We start from the raw sequence: 12,462 nt of genomic DNA, 5'->3' as shown, positions 1-12,462 counted from the left end.
ATTACCCGAGTATTAGATTTTTGTAATACTCAATCTAAATTAATGATTAATAGATTAAATATCAATAATTATTAAAAAAAACTTTCTTTATACTAATAGATTGAAATCTTGACAACAACTAAAAATTAGATTTTGGAACATGTCGTTGTCAAATTCTTACTCCAAACTGTCCCCAGGAGGAACATTGTTAGATTCATCTAACACTATGAATTTTGGAGTTCAGTGCAGATTATATTCCCTTTTCTATTCTAATAAAATTACATTTATTTTAATAATATTTATATCTATTTATAAAATATAAAAAAATTTACTTTTCATAAATTAAATTTTCAATCTCTTAATTTTAAATTACACACACACATATATATATATATATATATATATATATATATATATATATAACCCATCTTGAAGGTACGTGTGTGTTATCGATGATTAAATAATTTTTTAAATAAATATTACTTTATAATTATATCGATTATTAAAAAAATTATTATATAATCTAATATAAATACAAAAGTAATTAATAGGATCTGTATTCAAAAACCCCGGCCAAATTTCAGGTCTAGAGAGATCTGAATCTTAATTTGCAGATTAAATATTGGATTTACCTATTAAGGGCATCTCCAACGCTGCGCTACAGTATTGCTACAATATCGCATCACATCTAGCGCGATACTGTAGCTCGTGCTAGATTTAGGTTTTTTAAAATTAAATTATATTAAATTATAATATAGATAAAAATATATTAAAATTAGATAAATAATTATACTATTTTTTTGTTGTAATTTTTCGAAATTTTTGTATTTTTTTAGATTTTTTTATATTTTTAAAATTAATATTATAATAAATAAATATTATAAATAAAATAAAATTAATGATAATGTAAAAATAACACTACAAATAAATTATTATTTTATTTTTAAAATATAAATAGAGATACGCTATAGTAGAGATGAGGCGTAGACATGGCCTATGTCAAACACTAATCTGAATGTCCATTATTATTATTCTTAGAAAAAAACCAGTGCATAAATATGGCCGAAACAATGCTTACTCCTCACAATTACAATTTCAACTCCGCCATTAAACACCTCACTTTCCCCAAAACCTCTCTTCCAAAAAAACCCAGAAATCAAATACAGATGGCTACTTACTGGCACCCGTTTTTTCCTTCTTCATCGTTGTTTCTACCTTGCTATTTGTTACAGCTTCTGGCTATGGATCACCTGCCCCGATCACTGCTGTTTTCGGAGAAAATGGGGTTTTTTGCGCCATTGATGCTGGCGGGGAACAAGAGATCATTTGTTGGGATAAAACCAATAAAACATCTTCGGTGCCCTCTTTTGGTTACGTACTTTCCATGGCGGTTCTCTCCGGCGGTGAAGGCTTTCTCTGCGGCATTACTGCTAACAACTCGCAGGCGTTTTGTTGGGATTCCTTGGATTTTGGTACATACCTTGTTCCTAAAGCTTTTAGATATAATTCTTACTCACAGATAGCAGCTGGGAGAACTCATGTTTGTGCTATCAAAGGGCCTTATTTTTCAAGTAACGGTGATTCCCTTTTTGTGGATTGCTGGGAATTTCATCAAATACTTGGTGAAAGTAATTTGACTATGAGTTTTGTTGGTGATCATTATGCCAACAATGTTTCCGTTAAAAGCATTGTTTCTGGGGATGGTTTTAGTTGTGGGGTTGCTAAGGAAAGTGGTTTGATCTTTTGTTGGGGGTCCAAAATCCAGCAACTTGGGGATTTCCAACGCGTCTAGTGAGTTTGAAATTTTAGCTTCTGGGAGAAGTTCAATTTGTGGGATTTCTAAGATGACAGGTGAAGTGGAATGTTGGGGGGATTGGAGTGAGTTTGATATCCAACCACGTGGGACTCGGTTCGTTAGTTTATCGGCTGGCGGACAGCATTTTTGCGGCATTCGTGAAGATGATCATGCAGTGGAATGCTGGGGAAGAAGCATTAATGTTTCTTCAGTTCCAAAGGCTTCTGGTTTTTTAGCTATTGCTTCATCTGATTCCAAAACTTGTGGGGTTCGAGAAGTTGACTTGATTCTTGATTGTTGGGGCACAAACAAGCAGTCTTCGCCGGATTATAGTCCGCCTTTGCAGCTATGTAGCCCTGGTGTGTGCTCGCCAAGATCATGTGCCAATGGAAATTTTGCTTTCAATGCAAGTATCCTTAATGAGCCGGAGTTGACAACCATATGTGCTCGGAATGAGTTGAAGATATGCTTGCCTTGTGGGACAAATTGTTCCGAGGGCTACTTCCCTTCGAGTGCTTGCAGCGCCAATGCAGATCGAATATGTGCTCCTTGCTCACTTTGCCAGAACAGCTCTTGCTGGGATGTATTTGGAGTTTCGTCCGAGCCTCGGAAACAAAAGCAGCTAGAGATAAAAAAGTTGGTGGTCATCATTGGCTCTTCTGTGCTGGGCTGCTTATTAGTTGTAGTTGCTTCTTGTATTTTTCCCCGAATCTTCAAAGTGAAAAGCGAAGGCAAACGCAGAATTCAGTGCTGCTTTTGCCAGTTCCGCCTCTATCTTTAACGACGTATGTTGGGGAGCCACAAGTTTATAGGCTTTCAGAACTGAAAGTTGCTACTCATGGATTTAAAGAATTCAGCGAGCTCGGAAGAGGGAGCTTCGGTTTTGTGTATAAAGCTGTTCTTCCTGATGGTCGGCAAGTTGCAATCAAGCGAGCTAATGCTGCTACGATAATTCACACCAACAGCCGGGATTTTGAAACAGAGTTAGAAATACTATGCAATGTAAAGCATACCAGTATTGTGATCTTAATAGGATACTGTGCTGAAATGGGGGGAAGACTACTCATGTATGAATATATTGCCTCATGGCACACTTCATGACCATCTTCATGGGGACCTCTCGCGGTTAGGTTGGGACCTACGATTGAAGATAGCATTCCAGGCTGCGAGAGGACTCGAGTATCTTCATAATGAAGTCACTCCCCCATCGTTCATCGAGACCTGAAGACTTCAAATATACTTTTGGATGCCGAATGGGGTGCAAGGATAGCCGATTTTCGGATTTTAAGTGCTAATACAAGCACGGATGTGAGTGGAGATATGGGGGAGGATGTTTATAACTTCGGAATCGTTCTATTGGAGATATTAAGTGGAAGGAAAGCTTATGATAGAGACTGCACGCCTCCAGGAATTTTAGAGTGGACACTGCCTCTGATAAGGAAAGGAAAGGCGGCAGCCATTATCGACCGGAACATTGCTCTACGCAGAAATGTGGAACCGTTGCTTAAACTCGCGGATTTGGCCGAGCTTTCGTTGAGGGAAAATCCCACTGAAAGACCAAGCGTGAGTGATCTGGTAACTTCATTAGATCAAATTGTCAAGTGTGAACTGATCTTGTCATGAAAATTCATCAAGAATTCATGACTATATTATGATTGTTTGTATTATTCAATGATTCTAACATTCTTTTTCCTTTTGTTTTTGCTCTCTCTCCTACCAATTGGCGGAAAGAGATTGTAACTACCGCATATTCCTTTTCCATTTGTTGAGAGTAAAAAAAAAAAATTCAATAATTTCTACTATCCAATAATAAAACTATATTACGCATTTTATATTAAACATTTCTTGTTTCTATTTTTTTATAATTTACTACAATATTTTTTATTAGTTTAATTTAGTTCCTAAAAAAATATTTGATCCGAAATTGACATTTATTTATTTTTAGTTTTTATATAGTTCGACATTTTTAATATTATAATATTTTTATTTAATTTAGTCTTTAAAATTATATTTAGTCTAAAATTAAACTCTATTTGTTTCTATTTTTTTTAACTTGGTCAAATATTTTTGATATTATAATATTTTTATTCAATTTAATCCCAAGAAACTATTTAGTATAAAATAACCCCTATTTATTTCTAATTTTCATAATTTGGGTGCGATTCACTTCTTCCATGCTGTGTTGACCTTGTATCAATTTGATGCAGTACTCAGCAACTTCATTTCCGATTATGTGCCAAAATCTTTGATAAAAAAAAAACCCTAATCCATCTTCACGGACTCATATCCTTTACCGCTTTTGTAACATTTTCGAAAGTGAAAGATCTTAGTAAATTCTCGTTTATTTCCCAGGGATGCACGGATGTGAATCCTCCATAATTTCCTCATCTGCTGTTTCGAATTCTGAAGTGAATAAATCCTGAAAATATTTCCTGGCGCAGTCTTGTATTTCTTCTGCGCACTATCAAACTTGTCCCCTCTCTCATTCTCTAATGATCGAATGTAGTTCTGTCTTTTTCGTTGGGAAGCGTAACGCTGAAAGAAACCTGTGTTGTTATCGCCGTTCTTCAACCAATTCACTCTCGCTCTTTGTTCCCAATAATTTTCTGCTTTGACAGCTTCCAAATTCAGGTTCAGTTTTATTGGTTATGCTAAATCTCACATAGTATTAAAAATATTATTGGGAATGCATATTTATAGTTTAAATTTTTTACTTTCTTGTTGAGTGAAAAAGAACAATGGGACTCTCGCGCACCGCCGTCCGGCTTGGCTCGGCTCGTGGTATCTAGACGTTTCAGCTTCTCAACTCATTCTCAATATTTCAGAATTCACTCTCTAAGTGTTTTTTAAATATTCTTTCTATATGTTTTCTGATAAGAAGAGCAATACCACCAGTAGTCCACTCCGGTTTCGGGTGTACGGAATTCGAAGCGACCGTGTTAACCTCGGGAGACAGTCCACCTATTGTAGCGATTACACACATCGAGAAGAATTCGTTTCTAAGACAATAATTTTACCACGACAAGTTTTACGAATTTATTCTTTTTAAATTACTGTTTATCTTTCATGTTAGTGCAAACAGTGTGGTTTTGCAGTTTCATATTTCCAACAAGCTTTACTTCCGTTAAACCCCCAGAGCTTCATCAGAAGGTTCCTGTTCCAGCAGCTCTTCTAATCTTCTTTTCAAGATTCGCTATGGCGTTCTCTTTTCAAGGTTCCGTGAATCAATTTTAGTTTTTCAGGAACTGTCTCATTCTGTGTCTTCCAAATGCGTTCTAGTTCTTCTTCACATTGTTCCTCCAATAGCCATGATGCTTCGAATTTAAAGTTCCAAGGCTTGTTTTCTGCATATCTATTTCATGTATTAAAAAATAGGATAAACTACGTCAATGGTCACTAATGTTTGAATAAGTTTTTGTTTTCACCACTAATGTTTCAAAAGTTACAAATAGGTCACTAACGTTATCATTTGTGACAAAATGGTCACTGGCCGTTAACAGCCATTAAGAGGCGTGACGAAAAATACAGCTGGACCATTATCTGCTGAGGTGGGTCGTTGACCGCCATTTTGATCGGCTCTTCTTCTTCTTCTTCTTAAACTCATTCCTCATCTTCTTCTTCAACCCATTCCCCATCTTTTTCTTCACTTTTCTTCTTCTTTCTTTCTCTTCACTTTTCTTCATTGTTCATTTAATACCAAAATTTTCGTTTAACATGTTAAAGGTTAATCATGTGATCAGAACTAGCTAAAATCTATTGTGGATTCACCAATGAATGAAATGAGCATTTGGGATACTTTCCCTGCAGTTGTATTCTCTGGCCTCCTTGATTGAAAACTCCAGGATTCCAAGTAAAGCATATATCTCATTTGCTTTTGGATGAGATTTATCAGCAACAAGAAACTCGTGTACATGTCCATTTAGTTGTATCCAACTACAACCGGGGACTTTCTTTAGTCCTTTCTCTTTAAGAAGTCTCATCATTTTAGCAAATTTGTCCCATTTCCCTGCGACTGCATACATGTTCGATAGTAAAACATAATTTCCAGCATTTTCAGGTTCCATTGTTAATAGTTTCTCGGCTGCAGATTCTGCTAACTTGGTTTCTAAGTGCAGTTTACATGCACTCAACAAGGGCCCCCACACTCGAGTATCAGGTTTGAATGGCATTTCGTTGAGAAGTTCTCTCGCTACATCAATACGTCCGGCGCGCCCTAGTAAATCCACCACGCAGGCATAGTGTCCTTGGTTGGGTTAGCAACCATAGATTTCCCTCATCTCCTTAAAAGCCCTGAATTGACACAAGCAGTCAATAGGCCAAGAAAAGTAACTTGATCCAGTTTCAGATTCAACCGTTTCATCCGGTTATACAACTTGAAACATTGTGACCAGTCTTCATGCTTAGCATTAGCATCGATTATCGAATTCCATGTTATGATATCCTTGACATCAATTCTCTCTTCATCAAAAAGCTTTCTGGCCAAAACTATGCATCCACATTTCGCATAACCGATAAGAATTGCAGAATTAATCGATGACAACAAATTCGGACCAAGTTTCAATGAGCATCCATGAAGGGCTTTAACTTGTTCTAGGGCCCCTATATTCACACATGCAGGCAAAAAAATGATAACTATAATGAAATCGGCTTTAACTCCATCTGCTTTCATCCTGGAGAAAAGAGAAAGAGCATCATGATTATGGTCATGGTTTACCTATCCTTTGATCATTGAGCTCCATGAAACCACAGTTTTCTCTGCTAAATTTTCAAAAACCTTTCGAGCATAGGTTAAACAATCGCATTCATAATACATATCAATAAAAGAATTATAAACAGACACTTGATAGCCTAAATCGTTTGTCATCACATAAGCACGCATTTGCTTGCCCCACCCAATAGATTTCAACTGCCTGATAGAGGAAATAGCAGGAATAGCAGTAAACATATCAACACTAATCCCAAAATTTAACAAGCACCTCAAATTATGAACATAGCTCCATTGTTCATTTAATACTAAAATTAAAGTCGTTTCAATTTTCAGCTTTTTGATTCGATGCGAAAGAAGAAAAGTGAAGAGAAATAAGAAGAAAAGTGAAGAAAAAGATGGGGAATGGGTTAAAGAAGAAGAAGAGTCTGTCAAAATGGCGGTCAACGATCCACTTCAGCAGACAACAGTCCAGCTGTATTTTTCGTCACGCCTCTTAACGGTTGTTAACGGCCAGTGACCATTTTGTCACAAAAGATAACATTAGTAACCTATTTGTAATTTTTGAAACATTAGTGGTGAAAACGAAAACTTACTCAAACATCAGTGACCATTGGCGTAGTTTACCCTAAAAAATAAAGGGCACTGGTCCGAAAAGGAACGCGTCAAATGTCAAGTTATGATTGGGGAAAAAGTCCCCCAGCTCACGTTTGCAACACCCCTATCCAGTCGCTCTCTGATGTTGTTGTATGCCTTTCTTCTTCTCTCCCAAGTAAACCAAACCCCCGGTCCCCGATGTCTTCTAATTCACAGTCTAAGTGTTTTTCGAAATTCACTCATTTGTCTCTCATTCCGTTGTAATTCTCCTTTCTTTTCGTGTGAGAACAGAATTTCATTGAAGTCGTCGATTACTAGCCATGTGTATCTGCCGAATCATTAAGTTGTCGTAACAAATCCCAAGATTCTCTTCTTCTATTCTCTTCTGGTGCCCCATAGAAACCTGTGAAACGCCATTGTTTTCCTTCTGTTTTGACAAAAATCAGTGCGTCAATATGGGATCTTGAGAAAGATCGGATTGTTATGTTGATTGTGCCCTTCCATCCTAAGCATAGACCTCCACTGCTCCCTATCGAGTCTACCTCAATTCCATTTGAAAAACCAATCGCTTTGCGAACTTCTGCCATGCATGAACTTTGTAGCTTTGTCTCCATGAGAAAAACTACCGATGGGTTAATGTCTCTAAGTCTTTGCTTGAGACGACCAATCGTCCGAGGTTCACCCAATCCTTGGACGTTCTAACTTATTATTTTCATTGCATCCGACTGGCCTGGGTTATCAGGCCTGCCGATATCTTATTGTTTTCATTCTTGGAATCAGGTTTTGGTGAACTTGAAACGTCCGAATGTGATTTTCTCTGCCTCTTTGTCCCATCTCCTTTCTCCATAGCAGTTTCTTCTTCAACTCCCATCATCTCAACATCATTCCCGTACCTTGATATAGTCTCCATACCCTCTTTTGTGAATAGTTGTTTTACCAACGAATTGATCCATGTCGTACTACGCTTTTGTTCTTGACTTGTGTTTGAGTTTTGTTGTTCTGGAATCTGTCCTTTGTTTGTTTTCAGGGATTGATCAGCTGATTCTTCTTGTAACCAAGTGCTTGTTTTGCTTGTCCTTTGTAGTGGGGATGCTTTCAGCTATGCGTCCCATTGTGGTATTAATTCTGTGCTGATTTTTGTTAATCTCAGTGGGCAGAAACTCTCTCCATGGCCAAGTTTTCCGCATAGATAACAGAATAGTCTTAACTTCTAGTGTTGGAAAGAGGCATAGGTATGTTTTCACTTTTCCGTTTGGTAATGCGAGTTTTTTTCCTTCTCTTCAAGAGATTCCTTGTATCAAGTTTTACCTTTGTTCTTATGCATCCTCCGTAACCTAACGTTATTGCTGTCGCATCATATTGCAGGAACTCTCCGATGAAATTACCTAGATGTTGTGCAACCTGTTCTGAGATAAATCCCACTGGAAGGTCGTTTATATGGACCTAAAAATAAATAAATTGTAATGGGATCGTCATAGGATTAAAAACTAGGATGCGTGAATTGAAATACCAGGGTCCATCGTTTTTAATCCTTGATGCATCAACCTCGTGATAAAAGTGAAATAGGTATCTTCCTTCTCCAAGATCTGTAATTGAGATTCCTCCAATGGGGTGCCAGACGTTCGCCATCACCGTTTTCATAGCTTGAAAATTTATGGTACTTGCCGTTAAGAAGAATCCTACAAAACAGTTTTCTAAATTTACTGCTTCTTTCGGTTTCTACTGTATTATCGGTAGTGCTTCCTCTTCCTCTTCGTCTTCATCGACATTGAGATTTTGTATGGTTCGTTCCAAATCTCCCATAATGTTTTGTAGCCAGATGAAATTTCTTGCTTTGTTATCGTTCTTCAATTCCTTGATTTGCTTGAGAATCTTGAAAGAATAGATTGTTTGAAGGCAAAACCTTAGAACAGCCAAGTCGGTCGAGAGAGAAAAGGCATAAACCCTAATTACAATATTATTTTCATTTTTATGATTTTTAATATATAAATATATTAATTGTATTTATAATTTTATTTATGTATTATATTGATCAAGTCTGATCATAGTCATATTAATATTTTACATACAATTGTAATTATAATTTCAATAAATAAATACATAAATAAAGGGAAATCTGGTAAAAAAATATTTATTACTTATGTTTCAATGCATGAGTTAACAATAAACTAACTACATTTAGTAATGTTTAGTCATTCATATGACTTAAGTCTGACGAAGTGATGAGTAAATATCCATTGTTCTTAATGGATATTATGTTTAATTACGTCAGTTGATTTATAATTTGTGAATAATTTAAACATTAATCTTAAAAATACTTTTTAGTATTAAAAAAAACTTTTTAGTCCGGTTATAAAATATGAGTTTCTTTAGGGTAAACTACGTATTTAGTACATAAACTATCAGTCTTGGTCCGTTTTAGTATCTAAACTTTTAATTTTTTTAAAATTATACGTAACGTTTAGTTTTTGTTCCATTTTAGTATCCTAATGTTAAAAACTTAACACGTTTAGTAACTAAACTATCAATTTTGGTTTGTTTTAATACCTAAACTTTCAATTTTTTTCAAAAATTAACACTAAATTTTGAACAGATATACTAAAATGAAATAAAAACTAAACTTTAGAAATGATTTTGAAAAATAAAAAAATTAAGTATTAAAAACAAATCAAAACCAATAATTTAGGTAGTAAACACGTAATTTACCAGTATCTTTAATAGTAAAATTGTCTTTTTGGTCGACCCGAGTCTCATCAGAATTTTATCTATAAACAGAATTTACATAATGAACATTGGCGGGGAAATGACCTTTTTTTTAATGTTTAATGCTCTTTATGTTATTCCATTATTTTGTATTCCTTCAGATAATGCCATCTTATGCTTAAAGAATAAGATTGTTACTTTGAATGTCAGCATGAAAAGGAATGATTAATGAATTTAAATGGGCAATGTTCAATGATCCTAATGATTATGTATGTTCATAGAATTTACACCATCATTTAATTATGGGTACATTCTTTTTATATGTTTTTTGACTGGAATAAATATAATGTAGTATATATTTAAAGAATTTTAATCATTTGATAATAAATATTTATATTCATGTATATGCGGTGTTCTTAGATTATTGAGTGAATGAAAAATAAATAGTTGAGATTAATATATAAAATGAAAAAATTTCGTGAACAAAATATAAAATGAATTATTTGTAATTTAAAAACTTTTATCTCAATTAATAAACTCTTTTAATTTAATGATCAAAAAAGCATGTAAAATAAGTTACGTGTTTAGTATCTAAATTATTAATTTTGGTCTGTTATAGTATTTAAAATAAAAATAAATACTGAAAATAATGGTGAAAAAAGAAGAAAATAAATTAATTTCTTTTTTTCTTGAAAAGAAAATATCGCTAACTATTCATTAGTATATTTCATATTTAAAATAGAAAAGGTATTTTTATTTGTTTTTTCACTGATAAATCAATTGTGAGGAGTCTGGGAATCCTTGTGTCAGTTCAGCTTCAGCATCTTCTTCTTGGAGATATTTCCTTTGTTTCTTTCTCTCCATACATTCTGTGTTCCCCCTCCCCCCAACGCACTCATATTTTCTCTTCTTCTTTCTTCAAAAGAAATTATAATATAAATACCTTTAAGCGATGGTCATATAAATATATAGTTTACATCACAAGTAGTGGTAGGGAAGTTCAAGTAGGTGAATAGACATAAAGGATTAGCAAAATAACATGGAAAATATGGTTCCAAAACCCTAAAATAAATTGTGTGAAATGAGGATCTCAGTTCATTCTGAACGTAGTAGTGTAATCGATTACCAATATAAAAAGCTGATGGCATGAAAAAAAGGTAAAGTTATAATAATATTTTTTCTATGAAAAGAAAAAAGGTGATAAATTATTTTATTTATTTTCTATTTCTCTTTTCAATTTTATTTTAATAAAAATAATAGAAGATAGAGAAATCCAAGTATTTCCAACAACTTTAAGACAAAATGAGGCTCAGAATTGAAAAGCAACCTTTGCTTTAAGACCTTGAAAAAGGAGATTTCAAACATAAGGCCTTAGCTTAGGAATTTGCTTGCTTCATAACCTAACCCACCATGCCTCTCTATTCCCTCTTTTTATTTTTATACCTTTTTTATAATTATTGTATAAAAATTATAAAACATCAAGATTTTTTTATAAAAAGATTAAATTTAGCTAAACTCATGCACACATGCAGATAAAATAGTCCGAACTCAATCACTTAGAAAGAATAATATTTTCTTTTCTCCTTGAGATCACTTCTTGTATTCATAAAAATATATTCGAATTAACATCAACATGATAAAAAAAATATCCTAATAATATAAATTATTATCATATTAAAAATTAGCATCTTAAATATGTTATAACACGTTAAAATATATTCTTAACGTTATAGGAACGGATAAATTATTAAAAATTTGATTATAATCCCTCCCTGTTTGCTGTGGTGTCTATATTTAGGGGCCAAAGATGGGGGGGGGTTCAACTTCAACCCCCCAAATCTTCCATCTTTCCCTCTCTTTGGAAAAGAAAAGGAAACCCACAAATTTTAGGTCACCCCTCTCCTTTGCCCTGACTTTTCAGCCACTTTTTCTTCATTGTTTTATGCCAATTCAAAGGATTTTATTTGAAAAAATAAAGAAATTCCCACCATTTCTTTCCTTTCTCTCCATTATTTACTCATCAACGCAATACTTTTGGGGTTAGAGAGAGAGAGAGAAGATGATGGTGATGCTCATTATCTCCATCATAATCATCCCGAGGCATTCCTCTTTTCATGCATTTTTCATTCAAAACACAATACCATGACATGCCACCATAGGTTTATATATGTTGTATCACCATCAGCAGCATGACCTATCCATGTATGTATATGCCTGGCTCCCTGTATGCCATTTGCAGAGCCTATTGAACTTCGATAGCCTCCGTGAATGGCGTATGAGGAGCCATGCATGTATTCCATGTGTTTCATATCTGCATATATATTCCATGTATTATATGCATGTTTCCATGAATATTCTTCTATTAATTGCAGTCTTTTTTTTTCTTCTTTGTTTGCCTTCCAGGCTCAAGGATACCATTTTCAGGTATTTTTCTCTTCTTTTCCCTTTTCTCAGAAAAATAAAAACAAAAAATAACTCATCTTCTCCTTCTTTAATCATTTACATCTATTTTTAGGGTTTTTTTCTTCCCCACATTTTCTCAGAATTTTTGGAGAGAGAATAAAAATATTAAAGACATATTCTTCTGGGAAGATTTTGATTTTCGATTTCTTTTTTTTCCATGTATTTTTTATGAGCTTTATATTATTTCGCGTTGAACTTTGTATGGAAATCTGTTGCTTAA

General features: G+C 34.2%; 2 pseudogenes; one reads left to right on the top strand and one right to left on the bottom strand.

Annotated features, from left to right (window-relative positions):
- Positions 1–1,090: 1,090 nt before the first annotated feature.
- On the top strand, positions 1,091–3,445 carry LOC120157749 (annotated as a pseudogene).
- A 2,089-nt stretch (positions 3,446–5,534) lies between these two features.
- Positions 5,535–7,493, bottom strand: LOC120157748 (annotated as a pseudogene).
- Positions 7,494–12,462: the final 4,969 nt, after the last annotated feature.

The sequence above is a fragment of the Hibiscus syriacus genome, unplaced genomic scaffold (assembly GCF_006381635.1).
Source record: "Hibiscus syriacus cultivar Baekdansim isolate YM2019G1 unplaced genomic scaffold, ASM638163v2 tig00111276_pilon, whole genome shotgun sequence".
In the NCBI taxonomy this organism is placed as follows: Eukaryota; Viridiplantae; Streptophyta; class Magnoliopsida; order Malvales; family Malvaceae; genus Hibiscus; species Hibiscus syriacus.
This window is presented reverse-complemented; position numbering and strand designations above follow the sequence as displayed.